This window comes from Lissotriton vulgaris, chromosome 4_1 (genome assembly GCF_964263255.1).
Source record: "Lissotriton vulgaris chromosome 4_1, aLisVul1.2, whole genome shotgun sequence".
NCBI lineage: Eukaryota > Metazoa > Chordata > Amphibia > Caudata > Salamandridae > Lissotriton > Lissotriton vulgaris.
In genome coordinates this window covers 965,609,470-965,635,197 of record NC_141691.1, presented here as the reverse complement: position 1 = coordinate 965,635,197, position 25,728 = coordinate 965,609,470, and positions in this window count along the sequence as shown.

The window sequence follows — 25,728 nt, the reverse complement described above, 5'->3', positions numbered from 1 at the left end:
TTTTTGTTTCCATTCATAGTTTTCTGTTTTCCATGCCTCATTTTGTTCGAACCACCCCATTGTGAGGTTCGCATAATTGGGGAAAAAGGAAAATCCCATTGCGCATCCTCGTATTTGTTTATAAATTTTCTTGTTGAATAGGAAAATATTGTTGTTCAAGCACAATGAGATCATTTCGTTTAACATTTTATTATGTTCTCTGTATTTGATGTTTCTTTTCCCCAGATAGTATTTCCAAGCATTGATACCTATCTGGTGTTCATTGTTTGCATATAACAAAACCACGTCCATGGTTATCAATTTGTAGGTTGATTGCCAAACAACATTTTCAAGCTTTTTTAAGAGGTCTGTTGTATCCTTCAAATAATATGTAGAACTGAGTCACAAGAAAGGAGTAAAACAAAGTTCAAAGTACAGGAAAGGGACAGTGTAGAAACACCCTGACCCCCTAGGCCTGCTCAGGGGGTCCCAGAAGGGCCCCCAATATTTTTTTTAATAACATCCGAATGCGCGCGGGGTGCGTGAATCCGGATGAATGAAGCAGGGGCACCCCCACTTCATTTAAATGAGCCCCCATGTGGGCAATCGTCTAATTATTCCGCCACCTCCTAGGGGTATGTAAATTTGGTGCGGGAGGGCCCATGGCCCTCCTGCAGACCTGGGGACCACCACCACCTCAGGGCTTTGAAAATAGGGGGAGGTGGCAGCGTGGACCTCCTCCTGGAGCCCTTGGTGGCCCTGGGGACCGCCACCAGCCAGGGCCTGCTTCTGCAATGTCCTGGGGTGTCCTCCCTTGGACATTACAATTTGCTATGACAGGGTGGGAGCATGGCTTCTAAAGTTATATACAATAACCAATAAAACATTCAACAGTTACAAAAGACATCATAGACCACCAACATTAACAATGTGACACCACTACATATCATAAAACACATGCATATTCTTACACCATTTCATAATTTGCCAAATTGGCAACCCTTGACACTGCTAATTCAACAAACTCAAGGGAGTTTGATGAACTTTGGAATGAATAAGTGTCTCTTTTTCACATTTGAACATTTTGGAAAATATATGAATGAATATCTATAAATGAAAATGTCAAATAAATAACCTGATCAAACCAAAAGGAATGTGTTTGATCATCGCTTTAAAGAAGTAACTTTATAAAAGGTTTACCCCTCACCCTTTTTTCTCAATTTTATTTTCTCAATTTACTTTCTAAAAGTGGCATTTTCAAATACATAATTTAAAAAACATCTTTACTAAAAGATGTTCTATTAAATTATGAGTTCAGAGAGCCTAAACTGTATTTCTCTATCTTGCCCCAATGGGAAGTTATACTTGAAAGATGTAACACACTATCCCCCATTCTATCCTATGTGGCAGATAACCTTTCAATAGTGAAAAACGAAATTTGCAGTATTTCACTATCAGGCCATGTCACACACACCAGTACATGTCCTACCTTTCACATAAACTGTACCCTGTCCAGGGGGGTACCTTGGGCATACCATATGGTTGCCTTACATGTAAGAAAAGGGAAGGTTAGGGCCTGGCAAGTGGGTGCACTTGCCAGGTCGACATGGTAATTTAAAACTGTGCACAGACACTGCAGTGGCAGGTCTGAGATACCTTGCCAATCAGGGAGAACCAATTGTAATACCAATTTACACAGGGAGCACCTGCACTTTGATACTGATCAGCAGTGGAAAAGTGCTCAAAGCATTCAATCCAGCAAAAACGAAATCCAGCACAGCATCAAAAATACCGGAGGTAGAGGCACAATGTCAGGGGAAACCACGCAAAAGATGCTAAGTCTAATATACCCAATGGGCACAGATAACGTGCCACCACACTAACTTATGTAATTTAACATTGGCTTTTTAGTCTTGGTCCTCACTATATAAAATAGAGTGAAAAATATGTTGTAAGATTGAGCTCATTGAAGACATCACAAGCCCTGAGATTAGAATCTGAGCTTAGGATGTCCAAAATTGTAACCCCCGGATCACTCCCTGCGGAGCCACACGCTCCTCAAGAAGAAAGGGACACACTTTCTGGACCGTGCGTCTATGACATTTTTTACCGTATTTTAAGGCTGTTGCTGGTGCTGTTAGCTGCCAATATAACGCTCACTGAATTATCGCGCATTGGAAATAGAGCTGTGGGGCTTGAAAACATAACGAAGAAAACAACAAAGTGTTCTCCCAGAAAAAGCTTTCAACATTGGAGGTATTTTAAACCCCATAAATGAAGATATAATATGTTTATGTGGGAACAAAATATTTTTTCCTGAAGAAGGTGTTGGCTATTTATTCACTTGCCCACCAAAACGCGTGGATGCATATATGAGTGGAAATCACGCTAAGTCTGGGGAGACAACAACTATGACTGCAATTGGAATATGAATCAGAGCTGATTTCTGGTTGACTATTGTATTTGCCTCATGCTAATAAGAGTATGCCCAATGTTTATAATAATTATCTGAATAAATTGTATACTTTTTTAAGAATTTATTTTTACATTTCCTCTTTGTTCATCTTTTCGTTTTGAATTTAGTGCTGTCCATATTAGTATGCGTGGTGTGTATTTCTACCCAAAGGGGACTTCTTGCTTGACACTTGTCTTTATTGGTATCCCACCCCTTTGGTTGTTGGGCTCCTCTCTCTTTTATTAAAGATGTGTGCATGATTCATACATCTTCCAACAGTACATCATCAACCAGCGCTTCCAGGATGGCACCTACGGATATGCTCTGCTCATTGACAAGTACCAAATGAACACACCACACATCTCAAATCCACAATCATGCAACTCACAACACTGGGAATGCACACATTACAATCTCACATACAACATGCCAAAGAACAAGCCCACCCACTATAAACAACAGCACAACTCTCTGTGGGAACCTGGACTATCCATGTACATGAACCATCAACGTCATGGAACCTCAGCTACACATTAGCAGAATGTGGGAAAATGAGGGAACCAGGCATGTGCGAAGGAGGCGATGTGACCGATGAATGAGACTGCACACAAGTGTGGTGTGGATGTGCTGCACAGACAGCAGTATGCATACCACACACATATCCATGTCGACATACACTGCTGGTGGTGGTAGTGTTGTGGACAGTGGACACAACCATGTCACCCCAGCCAGTGGGGTAGATCAAGGAAATATAGCTTGTTACGTCCCCCCCTGCAAGCGTGTGCAGAGTGGGCTGGCCCGGCGTACGCCAGGTTAGCATGGGAGTGAGAAAAAAAAGCACATAGCCGTGGGCGTGGTTCTCTTCTAGAATGCCCAACGTCCCTGCCAGGGCGGTGCCTCTCACCCGCCACGAGGCTGACGACGTGAGCGCTGGTGCCTGCTATCCTGTGCGCCTGGTCCCCGAAGCCGTCATGCCCGCCCCTGCGCATCCAGGCATCACTGCTCACCTGCAGACACCAGCGTGTGTCAAAGAGGGCTCACCACATGCTGCTACAAGCTTCAAACCCGAGGCCCCCAACCTTAGTAGCCTCCTCAGACCATCACGGCCTCCACAACACGGGCCTGCAATACTCCTTTTTCGTTGATGTACACCACTGGCTGACACAGCGGCCTAGTAAATCACACATTTGGAACTGATTCTTGACTACATCATGGCAGAGAACATTATTTATGGCTGAGTTTATATCAATATACTCCCTTCGATGTGGTGCCACCAAGTCTGTGGATAGGACTCCAACCAAACGTGTCTGTGGGCCCTTGCTGACTGCAGTCTTCGGCCTACAAAGCGGTCCTACAGGCCTCACACCAATCCAATGCAATCCGTCACAGGCAGGACACGGCATCGTCGCAGGCTGCACACCTGCCCAGCTCTTGTGCCACTACCTCCCTCAGCCACAAATCTAATCCACATGCCATTCCAACATCGTGTGTTGGAGATCCAGGAGGAGATGGCAGCACAGCGGTTAGCCCGCGCTGATCGCTACATCAGGCCAACACTGTGGCCAACTAGGTCACCCTTTTGGAACTGAGTCCTGATCTCTTCATGGCAGTGTTCATGTCACAGTACACAAGGAGAGGAGTAAGAGGAAGACGTGCTACAGTCTGGAGGTGAAAAGGCTCACCTTTATGGAGGTGATGGGACATTACCAACAACTGCCCTGGTGCCATTGACTCATGCAGCGCAGGCCTACCACACGTGTCCGTGGGCCACTGCTGACCGCTGCCTCTGGCACACATTGCCGTGGAGTAGGTCACGCAATTTGAAATGAGTCTTGCTCTCCTCATGGCATAGTTCATGTCATTGTACAGGCCTCATTGCAGACTGCATCCCCTTTCAGATCTGGTGCCACTGAGTATGTGCCCTGAAATTCATTGGCAATCTCTTGTTGGATTTCGGTTGCATCTGAGCCCATGGGCTGGAGATTGGTTCCATCTTCATGTAGCTGATACTGACATGGTGTAAAAGAGGAGTCTGTAGCATTCAGATCCGCCACGTGCCTGTTTCTGCTGGCTTCTGCCCTCTGCATTGTGCCCTGGAAGGACACCTTCCACTGTCCCCCACAACCCTTCGTGACATTCCTCTTGGACATTGACGAGGCCCCGCTCAGCTTGCGTGGCCCTACCTCAGTGCATCGCAAGTCACCATCCCGTGGCGTTGTGCCTGTGCCTGCCGCTGTGCATTCGGGGCCACTAACTCTGTGCTGGTCAAGTCAGGGACCCTTGCTGTTCGTACCTTGTACTGCTGATTGTCTGCTGACTGTTGTGGTTTTCCCCAGCAGCAACCAACCCCTGAATGGTGGCTTACACTACCCAACAACCATCCAGCACAGGCGTCACTAGAGATGTGACCCTGGCAATAAAAGGGGCTGGGCTCACGTGCCCATAGCCAGTTCTACAGACTCACTCAGTGTATCCGTGTGGTCATTATGTAAGCATGACGGAACGGGGCCATACCACATTACAATTGTGCTGTGTACAGCGTGTGCAACTACGTCACCGCAGGCAGTGGTGTAGACCTGGGACATGTAACTGTGTTGTACCTCCATGTGAGCGTAAGCAGGGTGGACAAGTGTACGACAGTACAGCTTAGGGGTGTGGCTCCTCCACACATGGATCTGGGTGTGGTTCAGTGCAGGTCTTCCCAAGGATGTGGCTGATGGATGTGTCTCTGTTGTAGTGTTTGCGCCACCCATCCAGCAATGGTTAATGTTGCTATGTGGCATGCCCCCGGTATGCGTGCTCAGCCGAAGGGGTAAATGGGAGAGGGCATGCCCACTCGGGGTCAGGAATCACACATGCCAACTGTTGTGTGTGTCACTATTAGTTCAGCATGAGCCAAAGATGTACTCTCAACTGCATGTCGAGTTCAGCTAGGCAGGTGCTCTACATCTGTGTCAGCCTGTCCTTACAATGGGCCTACACACACGCGGCCGTCCACCTTCTGCGCACATCATCCATGTGTCATAGTCAGGCATGTGGACATGCGCAGACAGGCATGACAATGGTGTGCTGTAGGGGTGCAAATGATGCAACCGCGCTGCGCAAACTAGTGTATAGGCTTGGGGAGGGAGAAGCAGTGGTGAGGCTATGTAATACACATTGATGCCGCTCATTTTCAACAAGCAGTACATGTCATACAGGAATCAATAAGTCACACATGTCACACACCAATGAACCAGTGAGCCTGCCAACACATCATGCAGTAAATAGTCTTGACTCATGTCTCTCTGCACTGTCACAGGTGACCAAGGATATGCACTCTGAGCTTAGATGATGACACCCCTCCGAGCCACATCACACAGGCCTAGAGGTAGTAAAATTTGGCCCACAAGTGCACCAGGGGCATCGTGGCGCACACATTTGGCATGTTGAAGTCACATTTCAGGTGCCTGGACGTCACAGGGGGAAGGCTCCTGTACAGCCCAGACCTTGTGTACAAGATGATCGTTGCATGTTGTGTGTTGCACAACATATGTGTATACAGCAAAGACCCATGGATATGAGTGCCAGATACACCGGAAGATGATGATGAAGATGAGGCAGGTGGACCACACCCCACTACAGCCGCAGCAGGAATTGCCCGTAGGGACTACACCATTGACAATTTCTTCTCTGGTTGATGTCACATCGTGGCGGTCCTTAGCAGAAATGGGACAATTCGATGACTGACCACAGGCACAGCATGTGCAAATTAATGCATCCCAATACACATTCCCTGGGTGCATGTCACTCATATGAACAGGCACTTCGCTCAGGCAAGTGTGTGTGCGACATGTAGTGTGGACAATTTTGGGATTTGTTGATGGGTGGTGGGTGTGTCACCTCTGTGCAGTGAGGTTGTTTAGGGTGTCAAGTATTCGAACTGCCAGTTCTGTGTGTCACAGTTGTTACGGTATCCCAATATTCAGCGTCACATGTGTCCCAATTCATTCCATTTTGGCTGTCATTTGTGGCCTACAAGTGACAACAGGGCCTCTTTTGGGCTCTGATATGTGCCACCATGATGCAGGGATGCACCCTGAGACTCATGTCCCATGACATGGGCGCAATGTACGTAAGGGGGAGTCACTGCCCCTACATTAGTCCATGCTTTCATAATCGTTCGTTAAATGGACATGGCACGTTGGTGTGCAGGGGGTGTTGATTGTCCCTCCGCAACCTGAAGAGGAGATGCGATTTCACAGTGTGTCCCATGTATGTTTCCGCATTGGCGCAGGTTACATACTGAATGCATGTCAATGGACATTGTGGCTGTTTGTGAGGGAGTGCCTATCTGATGAGGGACAATGGTCATTTGTTCTGCGTCACAGCTGTGGGGTTGTGCTCGTACGTTGTCATCTCAACGTTTTTTTACTCTGCTTTTATGCTGCATTTTCCACCTCATGCGTGGGATTTGCAGGCGTGTTGCTGGTTTTTGTATCGCGATTGGCCTCATCGCAACTTTTTTTGTGTCCGTGTTTCGCATTTTTCCTGCGCCACGTTGAGTTTAACGCTGTCATTTGACGCGTTATCTGGAGACTATCGCACGGTACCGCCATGTTGTGAATACTTAATTAACACAGCGTCATTTTCCTGTAATAGACTGCGATGTTGAAAAGTTGTGTTAAGTTAATTTTTGCAATAGTTATCACACATTCTTGAGAATATGCCTCATTAAAAGATGAAAAAGCCTCTTGTGATTGTTTTTGTGCAGGAAGGTTTCCCTTCTTGCACAAAAATAGTCATCCCCGCAATGCAAGCACCCTTACACCATGGTGCAAAGGTGCCTGCATTGGGCGCATGGCAGCCCATTGGCAGGGGAAAAGGACAGAAATGCGCTGTATCTAATGGATACTGTGCCTTCCTGCCCTATTCTTTTGCAGTAGGGCAGTGCAGCAGCAAGGCCTGCTGCGCTGCCCAAAGGCAAAACAAAAAATAAATGAGGCCCCAAATATAGAGATAAGGCTTATTGCCACACAACATAACTGTTCTTGAAATTTTTTGCCTTGGTTCGGAAACAAGGCCAATGCTAGCAAATTCAGACCACCCACATAAAGTTTAACAGTTGTTTATTATAACTTAGGACAGAAAATAAAATGTACGTTTGATTCTAACTGTCTTTGCGATAGTTCTTATTCCTCCATGAGTTTATTGAAAAAGAAATTATAAATTGCAGTAACTGAAAAACACCTATATCAGCTCTTGGGTTTTGCAGTCACTAACATGATTTCAGAGTTCAGGAAACTAATAGCTGACTTGAGGTGTAAAATTAGTTTATGATAGTTGCAGTCTTGGAGAACTATTTACTTGCCTCTGTAAGGTCTTCTGTCCAAGGCTTAACACCTCTGTCAAAAGAATTGACATTCCTTCTAGCATTTTCAGACTGGCAGGGTTATACTGCTCTGGAGAACGCTACTCATGCCTCGGGTGATGCCACCGTTCGCTGTCAAGAAAAAAGTAGTACTTACTGTTGACATCTCAGACTGATAAGTAAGAACCTGTTCAACCTCGCTATACTAATTTCTATCTTTGTCTCGTTATGAATTTTGTATTATACAGTATTTGTGGTTGCAACAAAATTCAAATGTAGGCCCCCTTAGCAGGATTCATATTGCTTTGTTTTTAATACAAGTGAGTATTTATTTTCAAGGACTAAATTCTATGACAATTTGAAACATGTATTACTAGAACACTTTGGACGAAAAATGCTTCGAATGCGTACTATTGGTGAGATTGTTACACAATTTAAAAAATGTGTTTAAATGATATTTGAGGCTTCTTAACTTTGGCCCAATGTGGTGGGTGATTCTCGTTTTAAAATGTAACTTTTTCAGTAATTCATTTGAAATGTTTCTTGGGAGACCATTATAAAGTCGGAATTTAAGTTTTGTGTGAATCTCATGCACTGTGGGTCAATGTGCTAAGTTGCTGTGACTTAAAAAATGCGCTATTTGCTGATGATATATTGCAGATTTTCTTGATGTAGGACAACCACCCCATTTCATCTAGGCTTTAAAGCTTACGAGCTTGTGGTACACGAGGTCTACTTTAGAAATAAACCATTTCCAGGGAGCTAGACCTACCAACGTTGGACTTGTCGGAGGGAGAATGCGATTCCGGTTTTGTATTGCAAACAGCATCAGTGCACATGATCCGGCTTGACATTTCTACAGGCGTGCTGCTAACCCTTGATCGAGGGGTTTCCAGATATTAAAAAAATGAGCTCTGCAACCTTTCTCATAGAGATGTTGCACCACTTGTGGTGGCCTCCGAGGCCCTCTTATATAAGATATGATAACCTATGAATCTACTAACTGTAAACAACGTAAAATGTAAAGCAAAAAAACAAAGATCAAACATACAGGGAAAAATGATTTGTGAAGAACAGAAAAAAGTCAGCACACTGACTGGGAAAAAGTTTAGAAAAGATGGGTTAAGCCAAAAAAAGTAGTAAAAAATACTTGCAAAATAGCATGCTAGGCTTGTCCTTAGAAATCCCTAAGAATGATCAACCACATTTACAAGAGTCCTGCGCCGTCGAAGCATCACTTATACTGATGCAGGCCTCTTAATCATATCTACGAGACCACGGAAAGCCACCATGCGTGGTTTTACATGGTGTCGTCAATACGGTGTAAGGTAACGCAGCTCAAGTTGCTTCGTTACCTCACACTGCCCCGGGTAGGCGTGCCATGGGTGTTGCAGTGGGTGTTCCCACTCAACGCCCATGGCTTTTGACACATTCCCAGATTCACAACAAAGGGCCTCATTACAATGTCGGTCGGAAAGCATTGCGACCAGCACGGTCTCTGAATGGTTTCCGACCAAATCGAATTCGGGGAGTCCGAGCAACCGATTACAATGTTTCCGAACACCGTTTGGTCGGACTCCGTTCACTTCAATGGGAGCCTGTGTTCTGACCAACAACACAGGCTCCCATTGAAAAAATGGGGTGATTGTAGAAAACCATGCACCCTGTGGCGGGTACCCCATTGTGCCTGCAACACTGTGCATGGTTATAAAGGATCTATGACAGAATTTCGACTACAAAAATATCGACCTACAAGAATATCGAGTCAACAATATCGAGGGCAAAAATATCGACATCCTATCTACAACATGGTAAGTACAAAAATATTGAAAAAATAATATCGTTGTAAAAAATATCGATGTTAAAAATATCGATTTTTTTTAATATATATAAATGTAAAAGTAAGTATATAACACTAATAAATAAAATATACATATTTAAAAGTATCTAATAATGTTTAAAATTAATAAATAAAACATATATATTAATAATACATTAATTAAATATATACAGTAAAGATATAATATATATGTACTGAACAATACGTATTAATAATTAATTTACTAATTTCTAAATTAATGAAATATATTCTAATTTACTAATACATGTACAAACATAAAACAATAACATACATAAAATGTAAGTAATATAAAAAATAAAATAAACATGTGATATTTTAACAATTAATTATATAAAACGTTGGATAGCGTAAGGGTAAAAATTACTATTCCTACTCCAGAGAGTGGAACAGTAGGGAAAGCGTTTGATAGCGTAGGGATAAAATTACTATTCCCACTCCAGAGAGTGCAACAGTCGAGAAAACTGACCCTGAACCCAAAAACCACCCCTTTACCCACGAACTGAAAACTGACCCTGAACCCTAAAAATACCCCTTTACCCAAAAACTGAAAACTGACCCTGAACCCTAAAAATACCCCTTTACCCAAAAACTGAAAACTGACCCTGAACCCTAAAAATACCCCTTTACCCATGAACTGAAAACTGACCCTGAACCCTAAAAATACCCCTTTACCCATGAACTGAAAACTGACCCTGAACACTAAAAATACCCCTTTACCCATGAACTGAAAACTGACCCTGAACCCTAAAAATACCCCTTTACCCATGAACTGAAAACTGACCCTGAACACTAAAAATACCCCTTTACCCATGAACTGAAAACTGACCCTGAACCCTAAAAATACCCCTTTACCCATGAACTGAAAACTGACCCTGAACACTAAAAATACCCCTTTACCCATGAACTGAAAACTGACCCTGAACCCTAAAAATACCCCTTTACCCAAAAACTGAAAACTGACCCTGAACCCTAAAAATACCCCTTTACCCAAAAACTGAAAACTGACCCTAAACACTCAAAATACCCCTTTACCCAAAAACCCAAAAATGACCCTAAACACTCAAAATACCCCTTTACCCAAAAACCCAAAAATGACCCTGAACCCTAAAAATACTCCTTAACCCAAAGTTAAATATTATTATTTAATTAGCAATTAATAATTAATTAACAATAACAATAAAGTAAATATATTAGCACATAAGCTGTAATTAATATAATTTAATAATTAATATCATTTTTCCCCAATTAATTAATTAACAGTAACTAAAAATTATATATATAAATAAATTACTCTAATAATGTAATTAACTAACTAATATTATTTAATTACCAATTAATTACTAATTTAAAATATGTACAAAATTATATTAATTAATTAACTAATTAATATTAATTATTTGCCAATTAATTAGTTATAAATATTTAAAAACATATATTAATTAATTATTATTAAATTACTCCCCACCCTATTCCCCTATAAACCCACATCCCGCTACAGAAAATATATATCAATTAATCAATTAATTATTTCCCAATTAATGAATATTAATTAGCAAATAATTATAATTAATTAATTAATCCTACTAATTATTAATCAACTTACCATAATTAAATTACTTCCCACCCTATTCCCCTATAAACCCACCACCCGCTCCGGTACTAAAACATCAAATTTCCTTATAAATTTCTATATTATTATAGAAAATGTATACACATAAAATAGTAATTATTTTAAATACTTAAATTAAACATACAACACATACATAATAAAAAACTATAAAATAATACAAATATCGATATTAGTGTCATCGAAATTATTAACATCGATATATATGCTATCGATATTACTAACTTCGATATTACTTACATCGATATTAAGTATTTCGATATTACTTACCTTGGGTCGATATTCTGTCCTACGATATTCTTGCCTTCGATATTATGCTCCTTCGATATTTCAGACTCGATATTATGGTAGGTCGATATTTCCAACTCGATATTTTGACTGTCTACCGGTTATAAAGAGGGGACCCATGGGTACCCCCATGGTCCCCAACCGGAGGCCTCTGGGTGAAGGGAGTCCAGCTACAGCCCCCAAAGTCAGATTCCGACAGGCAATCTGTGTCGGACAGACCGAGTCGGTACGGCTGTCCGAATCTGACATCGTAACACATCAGTCAGAAATGCAGTCCATAGACCTATACGATTCAGCTCCGACCAACTAGGTTTCTCCAAATGCCGTCCGGACGCAAGTCGGAAAGTCCGAATGATATCCAACCATCTTAATCAGTCGGTTGGAAATGTTTCCGAGTCAGTTTGGAAACAAGGCTTCCGACACGGATTCGGACGAACCAAATGCCGTTCGGAGCCTGTCCGGCTCACATCATAATGAGGCCCAAAGTGTAAATCTGGGAATGCATTAAAACCCTGCACATCCTCAAGGGCGGCAAAAGGGTTGTTTATGAGAAAGAAGGTGTCCATTCCTCCACAGAAACAAACATATTTGAACACAGACAACCTTGCAACATGGTGGAAGGAAGCCTGCATTTGTGCATTGTAGCCATTTGTGCGCCAGCCCTGTGAAAGAGGACAGGAATGTGCTGTATCTTAAAGACGGTACAAAAGGGGGTGGTGATGGACGGAGCATCTGAACCAATCAAACACTCACACCCAGTCAAAAGATCTGGGTTTGATCACCGTTCTTTAGCCCACTCTGCCACCCCAGTTCAGACATGGCTATATGCAAATCAGTCTGATCCTGTGCCTCATGGGAACAGTCCAGCAGCCGTCTTCAGCCCGGCTTGCTTGAATCCAGTGGCAAAGTGAGCAAGGGACTCACGTCTGAGCATACCCTGCCACACTTATGGTGGCCAAAAGCGGTACAAAAGGGGGTGGTGAGGGACGGAGCATCTGAACCAATCAAACACTCACACCCAGTCAAAAGATCTGGGTTTGATCCATCACCGTTCTTTAGCCCACTCTGCCACCCCAGTTCAGACATGGCTATATGCAAATCAGTCTGACCCTGCGCCTCATGGGAACAGTTCAGCCCGAGGGGTGGCAGAGTGGGCTAAAGAACGGTGTAAGGTAACGCAGCTCAACTCAAATGTTAATATCAAACATCAGTTCTTACTTATTGATTCACGATTTCTTAATCCTTGTAATATATTTGGTTCTTTCGCTTTAATGAAAGTTTGATTCATGTCCAGAGGTTTAGTTGAATACTTCAACGTTTCTCAAACAAAATTGCGCACTAACCTTTTAGAAGCATGAAAAAGTGGTGTTACTTTGCAACACTTGTCCTTGTGTTGTTTTAGAGATGTTCAATGATCCATAACTCCTCCCCAAGTCGCTGCTCCGACCAGGCCTTTTGAAGCAACAGCAGTCGAGGCTTTGCATCAGGATCAAGTGAGACTTCCTTCAATAGAAGTCTTGCTAGGCTTGTAGAAGACAAGTAACCAATGTTGAATTGGGCATTGTATTTATAGTACTGCACCCAAGATGGCTGCCGAGATTTGGAACCCGAATCTGACAAGAACTCGAATAGGATGGTTTAAGATCTCATGAGAACTCAGCCGAGAGAAAATTGAATAGCAGTGACTTGGTCTGATCATATAAACTAATATTCCTACTGCTAACTGTTTAATGATAAAGGGAAGGGCACCTTTTGGAATGGCTTGTGACAAATGTAGATTATACTTCAATGAGTAAAAGGGGAATCCTTGGTTTTCCAAGGAACGGACCTCAAGGTTGGATGGCAAGGTTTCATATGAGGGACGATGGACATGGCCTAACAGTAAAAATGGGCCAAAAATCCGTTGCAGAGCACTGCAAGTCTTGACATCTGGCCAAACAGCTCGCCATCTATTGTGGCTCTCATCACACCAACAGTCTACAAACCATCCACCTAAAAAATGTCTTGCTGAACATATCCTTGCCTCTGACCCTGTACAACACTCCATTGTCTTAGGCTAGGTTTACAATAAACAAATACCACATACTTTTATACATACATGTCATGTGCTGGTATTTTACTTAGTTTTTTTGGAGTGGACACATCAGGAACCTTCTCTTTGTAGTGTAAGCAAAGCGTACATTTGTTTAATTTCAAGTAAAATGACACCTTGCAAAAATGATGTTCTTTTACTCTTTTGTATTGTTTTTTATGTTCTAAATACATATATACGTGCACAATAGAGTACAAAAGATAAAAAAGCCAATAATTCATTACAATATTTTTAAGAAATACATGATTTCACATTTTAAAATTCACAAAATATCATGCCAAAACAGTCCTCCGTTATAACTCCCCAATTCATGATTTATGCTAACTCCTTCCTCAGATTTTACTCTGAGCATCATTTATTATTTCATCAAGTCATTAACCAATTCGAGATTGGAGCACAGATTTGTGCCCCACTTTTGTTTAGTAACCCTGCCCTTACAGGCAAACAAATGAGTCTCCAGGTGATTAATTGAAAGTAATTGAGCCATCCATTCATGATAAGTTGGGGGATCAGGTTTTAATCAATCAGAAGTAATATAAATCCTTACCACTCTCACTGCAGTAAACATGAAATATCAGTGATGACCCATACACGCCTGATCATCAATTCCTAGTAAAACAAGCTGGGGTCTTAAATATATTTTCTAAGCCAACGTGGCTGCCAGAAACGTAATAATTTCTTTTTTGAGTGTATCAAGCTTAACGCAGCTAAAAAACATGTGACCAAGATCTGCGTTTGAACTATTACATCATGGACAAGTGGTACCAACATTGAGTCCCAATTTAGCGATTATTGGAGGAGTGTAATAAATTACAAAGCATCTTATAGTGTTGTGCCTGTACATCAGTTTCCAGCAGTACCAATTGTCCCATTTCCAAAGACTCTAAAAAGAAGGTTTCACTGGAACCCAGCCGTCGACCCCAATTATCTGCATGTCTCTCCAAATTGTCCTGCATTAATTCCATTAATAGCTGATAACAGTGCTTAATTTGAGCCAGTGGTTTCCAGTGCTCTGCACCGGCATTTAATTATCAACACCAGTGCTTTTTATGAGCACCAGTTGAGGACATAGTAATTTGGGGTAGGCATGGGCAGATTAAGTGATTTGCCCATAATAATGGGATAATGAGCCAGCAACAAGACTCAAACATGGTTCCCAGCACTGAAGTCAGCAGCTCCAGCCATTACACCACATCCTCTCCCCACTTTCATAGTTAGTAGTCAGTTCTGTTTTAGGTGGCGCTAACAGGAGAAATGGGCTGGTGGAGGCTGACTCCTGACGAGCGCTCTGGGACTTATTTTTTACAAATTAACCACTGGCTCAAAGACCACAGATACTACAATCCACTGATCTCCCAAGCACTTCCATCACTGGAAACGGCTCCCGCATACACTATCCCTAGAGCATTTTAGCACAAAAATCTCTACATTTAAGAAATGTAAAAAAATCCCCTTTGTGAAGAGAAAATTAATCTTGTAATTGCTCAAATGATTTCATCTATTTGGTTATAAAAAAATCCCCATTTTCTGAATTTTACATCAAGCCACATTTTTTTACTCACTGTATTTGACTGATGCCCTTTTGTTTCTGTTGTCGCCTCCACTTTCTCCAACACATAATGCTGCACCAAACTACTGTTCTGTTTCCACCTTTGGAGCACTGTGTTTTTTTTTTTTAAACTCTTTATTCGTGACTGCAGCAGGTGTTATACATTACATTCAATCGTTATACTTGTTTAATTGGAATACCTGCTAATATTTGGTTTTGTCTGGAATTGCAGACGACAGCGCCTTCCTCGCCGCAATCGCTAGAAGGAAAACTACATATCCCATGATGCCCCGCTGTCCCAGAGTCTCATGGGATAAAATACGCTACAGAACGCCGCCAGACAGTGTGCGGAATTCACATTTTCTGGAGTAATCTTTAGACCCATATCGGCGGATCAGGTCTAGGTAAATCAGATCCTTTGGAGACAAATATCACCACGATCTCTGTGAATTCCTTAGAGATTGACTGTCTTCGGAGGGAGCGTGTTGCCTTCTGGGTCAAGACTGATTTGCATATGGCTGGGTCCAAAATTGAATGGCATGATGAGCAAATAAATGAAGGATTTAGGCCCAGAACTCTGTACTGGGGTGAATGTATGGCATTGTTCTGCATCCTGTCCATCATTTTTTCTTTTTGCATTTGTCACCCCGAGTGGCACGGGTATGCCCAGACGTGGGTCCCCGTGCTCGCCATGCCACTGGAGTCAAGCTATCCTGGCTGATGATGGCTGAAAGCCCAAAACTGGCCCTAGGATGCTTGTTTCCAGTCCAGGGAGGACCTGGCCTGGCAGTTCGGGGTGACTGTTCACATTGGGTGCAGGGTCAAGTCTGATGTGCATATGGCTGGGTCGAAAATGGAATGCCATGGTGAGCAAAAAAACGACGGATTTAGGCCCAGATCTGTGTACTGGGGTGAATGTATGACATTGTTCTGCATTCTGTCCATCAATTGTTCTTTTTGCATTTCTTACCCTGAGTGGCACGTGTATACTCAGACATGGGTCCCGTGCTCTCCATGCCACTGGAGTCACGCTATCCTGGCTGATGAGGGCTGAAAGCCTGAAACCATTCCTAGGATGCTTATTTCCAGTCCTGGGAGGACCTAGCCTGGCAGGTCGGACTGGACTGTTCCCAGTGGACGCAGGGTCAAGACTGATTTGCATATGGCTGAGTCCAAAATGGAATGGCATTGTGAGCAAAAAAACTATGGATTTAGGCCCAGATCTCTGTACTGGGGTGAATGCATGATATTGTTCTGCATTCTGTCCATCAATTGTTCTTTTTGCCTTCTGCGAGCCAGAAACCCTTCTTGGCTGCAGCCCTTTTTTGCTCTTATGCGCAAGACGCGTAGTCTTGGTGGCACCTATAAAAAGAGCAGATGAAAAGGAAAACAAAAGAACACCAATAAAAATAAATTTAAACGAAGATGGACGAACCTGCAGTACTTACCAACTAAACAAACAAACAAGGAGCATACATATACCACAAAACCCAATCATCGATAAAAACACGGACAGGAATAATGAACCAACCACCTATCTGAGAAGAACAGACGGTCCATTCGAAGATCTAATAATAAAAACATTAAGTCAAGGGAGAAGAATAATAACAAAAGGGGAAACAACAGTAAATTCAAACCTAGAAGAAGACACACAAGCTAAAACGAGTTCACAATTACAAGCAGAAACAAATAATAAACTGACATTTATACCGGAATACCAGACATCAGGACCACAAGATTTTCTGAATAGAGGTAACATAATGAGGCTATTAAGAGAAATTCCAGAATTGAATGACATAGAATCTCAAGATCTCTTGTCAGTAGAATTTAGGTGCACCAAAAATATGTCAGAGGTAGAAGAGTCCTTAACCACCTGGTCAACTAAAGAAACAGTTGATAGAATACTTGAAATGAGTTCGTCATTTGAAGCCTGGGGCATTACACTGAGGCGAGACGATCGGAAAAAATATCCTTTTCCACTTTTAAAAACTTTAACTTTATGTAAAAAGACAAAGGCTGAGGGGAACATCCAAAAATCATGTTTAAAAGGAGCGTGTGCGGTATCTCCGCAAAAAAATACACCACAAAATAGACAAGAAAATGCAGCGGCACAAAGAGGCACCCGTGAACAGGCAACAGATTGGACCTGGGTGGCTTCGGCTTTGAACAAAAAATGCTCCTAACAAGACGAGTCATTTAGAAAAATATACCATGTCACACCACTGGTCAACAGCTGACAATCAAGAGGAATCCATTGCTGCAAATCCGCACACGATCAGCCTCTGTTCCTGGAACGTACATGGTTTCAGCAGCTTGTGCCATGACCACGAAACTGCAATCTTCTTGGAACAACACGACTTAATACTGCTACAAGAAACCTGGAACCTGCACCAAATCTCCATCCCGGGATACATCGAATTTCACGTCCTCGCCGAAAAACCCTCTAACTTTGGTCACCCTAGAGGAGGCTTATCAACGTATATCGCCCAACAACACAGATGGCATACTGAAGAAGTAGACACTATGGTTAAATGGATACAAGTAATAAAACTCACGGAGAAATTGATTGCTGGCACAGGCTCTTGTAATCTACTAGTGCTCAACGTTTATGTTCATCCGGAAAAGAAGGAAAAAAATGAAAAACTGATTACTCTACTCACCTTGATCAGGGCCTTACAACTCACTCATGAGAAGTATTCCATGATTATATCAGGTGATTTTAATAGCAACCTAAAAAAAGATGACAAGATAACGCAAGCTCTTGAAGAACTGGGCCTTCTTATTCTAAATAAGGAAGTCAGTGGGAATAGTGGTATACCAATAACCTTTCTAAGCGGTAACCGAAAGTCAACAATAGACTTCACAATATTGAGCAACAGCCTGTTACCAACGGTGAGTGCTTTTTCAGTGGAGCAACGTGTGGAAAGTGACCATTTCCCTCTAATTACCAAAATGATAATGTTGATTACCAAGACGGAAAAACGAAATACCATCATCCAGTATACTGAAAAATTTAATCTACGTAAACTAAAATGGAGAGGAAAGGATATAAAACCAACAATGGATAAAATCAAAAATGAACTGCTTAGTTTAACACCGGAAGAAAAAGGAAATCTGGTAAAAACATGGGAACACCTATGCGAAGCAGTAACAAGTATTCCCCCATGTACAAATCAAAACCCAATAAGATTCAACACTGGCAAAAAACCTTGGTACACTACTACCCTGAGGGAAGAAAAAAGAAAAATTGCACGCGAAGTCCGCAAGCAGGCATCATTGATAAAAAATGGAAAAAAATCAAATAAATCGGAATTGAAAGTTATGCGAAAAAAATATAAGATCATGCTAAGGAGCGCAAAAACACTGTACCAAGAGGAAATGTGGACTAACTTACTAATAGCTAGTAAACATAAAAATGCCAGTACATTTTGGGGTATTATCAATAAATTGACAAGGGGGAATACCCTAAAACAGGAGGCAGGTATTGGAGAAAGTATATGGACCCAGCACGTTACGAACATGTTCAGCGACAGGAAGGGAGGTGAAAAAAGGCACTGTAATTCGGAGTGCAAAGTATGCACTAGAAACTGCGAGCATGCAGAAAATTTGCTGGGAAAAGGAGTTAATGCTCCAGGAGACAAGCTGAAGCAATCGTTGGGTAGTGGAAACGAGATCAACCCCAAAAATTCACAGTTTAGTAAATCAGAAAAAATAGTGAATGCCGTGACCGACACCCTAGTAACAACAGACCAGCTTAAAGACAAAATAAAACGCCTGAAAAAAGAGGGTGCAGCGGGTCCAAACGGGCTCCCAAATGCTATTTTTAAACATTCGCCTGAATTTTGGGCAGAATATTTAACTCCACTCTTCAATGCAATTTATAACCAGAACAAGCCACCAAGATCCTGGAATGGGAGCATAATTCACCCCATTTTTAAACTCGGTGACCACAACGAGCCGGGGAACTACAGGCTGATATCGCTAACGGATGTTGAGGCAAAACTATATGGATCATGCCTATTATCACTCCTTCAAGACTGGATGGAAGATACGAACATAATACCAATGTTCCAAACTGGCTTCCGGCCAAGGACGGGTACATTGACAAACCTGACAACCCTGGCGCTCCTGAAGGAAAAAGCTGCAAAAAGGGGGACGAGACTGTATGCTTGCTTTATAGACCTTCGAGCAGCTTTTGATAAAGTGAATAGATCCCGGCTATGGGAAAAACTAAGATCATGGGGTATCCCGAAGAAGTTATTGGAGGCAATTATAGTTCTGCACAGCAACACCTGGGCTCGAGTAAAACTGGGAGACGGTAGCAGCGTAACGGCCGAAATAAGAACACAACAGGGCCTAAAACAAGGCTGTGTACTGGCCCCAAGTTTATTCAACCTGTACATGGCAGATATTGTCAATCACATGGAGATTGGGGAATGCCATCCACCCCACATGTCAAAAATCCCAATTCCCTTCCTGCAGTATGCAGACGATATTGTTGTTCTGAGCCAAACCCCAATAGGGTTGCAAAGATCGATCAATAATTTGACAACCTATTTGGAGCACGAATGCTTGGAACTGAATAAAGAAAAAACTAAGGTTGTCCGCATTGTGGATCCTAAAAAGCAAATATTCAAATGGTATGCAAATAGCACCCCAATAAAGGAGGAAACTTCATACAAATACTTAGGTTTGAAATTGGGGCGAGGGCCGACGAACAAAGAACATAAAACCGAGCTAAAAGCAAAGACACAGTCTCTGATCTACGCATACCGGCAATTACAAAATACAAAATTACAAATTACAAAATTACAAATTACAAAATAAGCTGAGTTGTCCAAATTATTCACACCTGCTGAAAGGGATCAAAGCTCAAACCCTACCATCCTTATCATACGCACTGGCCACCTGGTGTGGCAAAGAAGCAGGGCTGTTAAACAGCCTACAAACAAAAGTATATAAGGCAGTACTAAACCTTCCAAAATCATCAGCTCCGGCGCAGGTTCGCCTAGAATTTGGCCTTCTAAATCAAAAATTTCGCAGTATGGGAACCTTTGTGAAACTCTGCCATAAAATACGCATGTCGGAAGCCAATACATTGGACAATCTGTGCTGGAAAGAAATTGAAACTCAACAGAAACAGCAAGTTCCAAACAGTTGGGGAGGCTACCTGTCTCAATCCCTAATCTGCATAGGAATTGAAGAATCCTGGGACATGAATCCAGACAGATCCACCTTTGATAAAATTGTAAATAATGCGGTCAAATGGGAATCCTATCTGGAAGACAAGATAATTACAGCAAAAAGACGACACGGGTGGACCGTGATAAATTCATATACCGGGATAAAACCGCAGTCCTACCTAGAAAGTCACTTTAACAATTCGTTAAAACAAAGATATATAAAACATCGATTAGGTCTACAGTTCTCAAAGGACCTGCTACCAGCCTGGAAAAACTGCCACACCGACCCCCATTGTCGCCTATGTGGATATCGAAATGAAACACTACCGCACTTACTATGTGTGTGCCCGGCACTTAAGGACTTGAGGAGACGGCTTTTAAAGAACATTTTTAACAAATTGAATATTCGGACTTGTAGGCAAGCCGTAATCCAATGGCTAGATGGATCATGTCCTATGCTGGCCTGCAGAGGGGTCAAATATATGATGAAAGCCCAATCTCTCCTACAGCAAGCTGACCTTGGAATTATACCACCAACCTGAAATAACTGACTCTTACTTGTCACTTACAAACAGTTTTAACTGCAAAAATTTTAAAATGTGTTTTATGTCTCAAGTTGATCTAGATGCATTTTGTAACGATTTTTAATAATTTTATACAATAAAAATTGACTTGACTTGACTTGGTGGCATGGTGCATTGAAGGCTTCCGCATATCAGAGGCCAGTGCACATCTATTGTTTGATTTAAGTGGTACGACAAAGGTGTAATTTCCGCTTCTGGAGTGATTCCTTATTTCAACAGAGCAGTGGAACAATCAGCTTCCAGGTAGGGAGTCTTCAGTTGGCTGGCTGAGCCTTATGGGTACTGGAAGGCTCAGCCAGCCATAAAAAAATGGATTAATGTTCATGGGTCAACGTGAACATTTCTTTCCTAGAAAAAACTTGGGATGGCGTATCAAAACAAAAAACGATTTTCTTGTTGTTCTCCTATTTTTGAATCTCTTGCTTTGTTTTCATACAGGGTTCGTTACCAGAGGAATAGCAAGTACCTTTGTTATAGTATTATACATTGGAGAGATCTATTCATGTGCATGACTTTTGATAACAAGAATAGTGCATCCAGTATTGCCCTTACCGCCTATGCCTTTTTTTTGTCTTGTTATTTTTGTGTGCTTTTTATGGTACGTATGTTTGTGGTTTTTACCCTCACCCATAACAATGCATGTCTTGCGATTGTATGAAAGAAGAATAAGGAGTTCATTCTGTTTCGCTTTTGTCTCATCAGGTGATGCAGGGAGAAAGATACAGAAGGTCTTATTTCAGAGTTGAAGTCACTTGAGTGAACAGTTCTTTTGTTCTCCAGGTAATCATAGGTGAGGTATAAATGAGAGTAGTTTTTCTGTGGCATTTTATTGACCTGTTTTTTGTTTACTACAGGTTCATATTCCCTGCTGTTCCTTTCTTATTTCCCTTCCCCTCACTTGACCGCCCTAATACTCTATGTAAATACTACATTCAGAGTTGGGGATGTCAGGAGGTGGACCACTTTGTGCATCATTTCAATTCCGAGGAGTTCCACTTTAAGGTTCTGACAGGTTTCTGCTGGTGGGACGGGTGTGTGAAATAAATCCATTGCCCTGGCTTTCATCAGTTTTTAGGTGATCGTTAGTCACTGCTGGCACAGAGTAATTAGTAATAATTAGAGTGGATCTCATAAATAGTTGTCCTCTTCTGAGGGCCTGACATGGTTGTTGCAACCCCGCCGACCCCTCATGTGGCAGGTAGTCCTTGACCTTCAGGTGAGTGGGTCATGTGTGCAGGTTAATTAATTAATGTACCGTTTTTAGACACAGCATGGATCGGGGTTGAAGTGTTACTAGGTGCACGCCTGTGTCCAGGGTATGACAGTCTAGTCGATTATTAATAAACTAGCCAAAACCTCATAAAATGATAAAATGCTGCAATGAGAACCACACCTCGTTTTTTTAATAGGTTTAAATTCATTCCTCAATAATTGATTTTTTAAACCATTGTTTTTAACCCACACTTCCTCCACTTCCCTCCTCACAGATATGATCACTGCTGTGTGTGCTAGTCACTGCTCACGTGTCACACACAGACCAGTTTACAAGGCATGCTTTCTCACAATGTAGAGGCATGCTTTTTGATTATTATAGTTATGTTCTGGCATTTCTACTGCAACTCCCATACGTGCATAAAATAAGCATCTAATGTGTTTTCCTCTCTTTTGTTCTCCCTGTATGTCCAGGCATAGGAATTCTACACAGAGGTAACACTAGACACACTTGACACTTGCATGTGTGTCACACCACTCTAACACGGTCCTGATGAATCGCGGGTAATTACACCCATAGCGTGAAACATGTCGACCACCATCACCTTTAGCCTCAACTAGGGTCACCTGACCTAACCTGCTGACCACCTAGTGAGCCTAACCCCCTTTTTAGCTGTAACCAGGGGACCCACAGAATAAATATCGTCCGGGTACCCCTTGCTACATTTTAATATCCCATACACCATCACTTCTAGTCCAGCCCACACACCCCCACTCACCAAAAGGCAGTTGGAAAAAAGATCTCCGCTAAAGAGCCCCTCTTTGAGGTGAGCCCGTCGGGGATTGCACCGCCTCCCCGACGAGGAGCAACTGCCGATGATGAAGCATGACATCCTTCGGGGTGTGTGAGGCTATTCCATCCAACAAAATGGATGCCCCAGGATGTTATTCCAACATCTGCGGTCATGCCAGATAAATCCTCCACAGTAGGAACAGTACAGCAATCTCTTTTGTCAATTTGTTGCAAGGATATGGTCATCACAAGATACTTGCAAAGGTATGGCCCCGGGGAATATATTTATATTTGCACATATAGTAATAGTGCTTTGCACAACTTTTCTTTAATGAACACATCACATTCCACGTAGTTGTATGTTGCATTGCTGCATATCCCTACTCTATAAGGCGTCCCTGCTGTAATCTCAATTTGTGTTCTCTCTACTTTTTATGTTCTTTTTTTGGCTGAAGTCTTGATGCTCAGTTCATAGTCTTCTGTGGGACGTGCTCTAGTTCTGTGCAGCAAGATAGTCTTTACAATAATATGCCCATTACTGTGTACGATATGTCTGATTGGTTCACTTGGCAATGTTTTCATGGTACTATGTTACAGGGCAACATTTGTCAGTGTTTCACAGCTATGAAGGTGCAATCTTTGTAAGATTGTAGTAGACATCCTTGCTTTTTCTGATTGTCTTAAGATCTTTATCATTTTTTATAATTTGTCATTTTTTAGGGGTCTTATTGTTTTGCTTGATTTGGTAATATGGTCCAAATCATTAAGCAGTTGTCAATCCCAGGATATAGGATACACACCTGATAAGTACACATTCATTGAATGTTACTTTATAAAAAAAAATAGATTGTGTTAAGTTAGACATTAAAATTAAATGCCTAAAAAGCCATTTGTACGTATTCTATTCGAAAGGCCACCGGCCGGGAGACCTGTGGGTTGTCTTTAGATACTGCCTAAGACAGCACACTCACTGTCTCTTGCAAGACCTTTTGTTAGCTTAGAGTGAGCTTAGAGGCCGTTCATTGCTTACCATTGGTTGTCTTCATTGTCACTCTTACTTGCTTTCTTTTTATTCGTCACCTTCCATAGTCTTTCCTTCCTGTCTCTCCCTGGAGCATGAACGAATTACTGTGTCTTACCACTGCTTGCTTTTTCAGGGGCTACTTGTTCCTTATTGTTTAAGCACTCTATGAGATGTCTCCTTTGTATACTTCTCCCTCCTCCGTGTTCCTCCCATTCTCCTCACAGTCTCCCTTCATTGTCTGTGTGGTGGTGTCCCAGCTCCTTCTACCCACGCTCCATTGTCTGTGTGTTTCTTCCAGCCTTTCTTCTCCACCCTCCGTTGTCCATGTGCTTGACCTTTTGCTCTCCCAGCCCCTCCTGCCACCCTCAGTTGCCTGTGTGCTTGCCCTAGACATTCCCGCCCACCCTCTATTGTCTGTGTTCTTGCCCTAGCATATGCAACCTATCCTCCATTGTCTGTGCACATGCAATAGCCCCTCCTGCCCTCCCTCCATTGTCCATGTACTCGCCCCAGCTCCTCTCACCCACCCTCCATTGTCTGTGTGCTCTACCACCCTGATCACCTGACCTCTCCCCACTCGCATCCTTCTGTCCTGGCCTCTCTCCATCCAAGTTGCCTCATCCCCAAACCCCTCCCCTATTTGTTTTGGCAATGGGTTTGTGGACGAGGCAACATGGAGGGTTAGAGGGCAGGATAGAAGATGCAGGTGGGGTAGAGGACAGGCAAGATGTGATGGGGAGCACACTAAGCTAACAATTTTTAAAAAAAATGCTGTGATGAGGCTAGCACTAAGAAAATTCCAATAGCACCTGCTGCCTCATAGTACTTAAATATATATATATATATATTTAGCAGTCCGCACAATAGCTGTGCTGCTATACAACATGGCTACAGATCATTTCCAAAGCCAACAGTTCTCATAGGTGAGACATCTTGGCTTTGCTAATGCTTGTTTTTTCCTAATTTACTTTGTGTGGCCCAAACGACTGGACAACTTCAGCCATGGATGTGCTTGCCTAGGAAGGTGGGGGACCACATAGGAAATATGTTTACGGTGCTTGTGACAAAATTGAAAGTCGCAAGGACTCGTTGTCGTATACGACATAATGGCAAAGAGCGCCTCTGAATGGGATCAGCTTGAAGGTGACCATCCTGCAATCTCGACAGATGCTGAACAGCTCAAATAACTCTCCCCTTGCTGGGGGAGTGGGGCCAAAGGGTCCCAAAACAACTTTCAGTGGTGTAGGAAAGTTTACAATGGCACTTCTGAGGCCCATTCACAGGGACCAACAAGATAGGGCCCACTCATGGTCCTCCTGGCTGGCTCATTGGCCTCCCATGAAAAATTTCTCCTAACGAGGTTCAGGCTAAATCTCTTCCATCATCTGCTGATCAGACCAAAAACAGACATTTTTAACTAATTTTCAGCAACCTGCGGCTGCAACGAAAAGTCTCCGCAGGATATGTTGCATTTTATAATTTTATGTAAGTTTTATGAATTCCCACGCAAGCGCTACCTGGTAACTCTTTTAAAAAACTTAATTTTACACAAATCAGACCGGCACTAATGTATTTACAACTTTTGCATAGTGACAGTATCCTCCAAATTAGGGATTTTTTAAAACTAACTGTTAAACCGAGAAATTGTCTGGACCAGTAATGACTCACTGTGAATTTTGTATTATTTATATCTTCATTTTCTGTTCTGACCTTATTCTGTGGAAGAAAGCA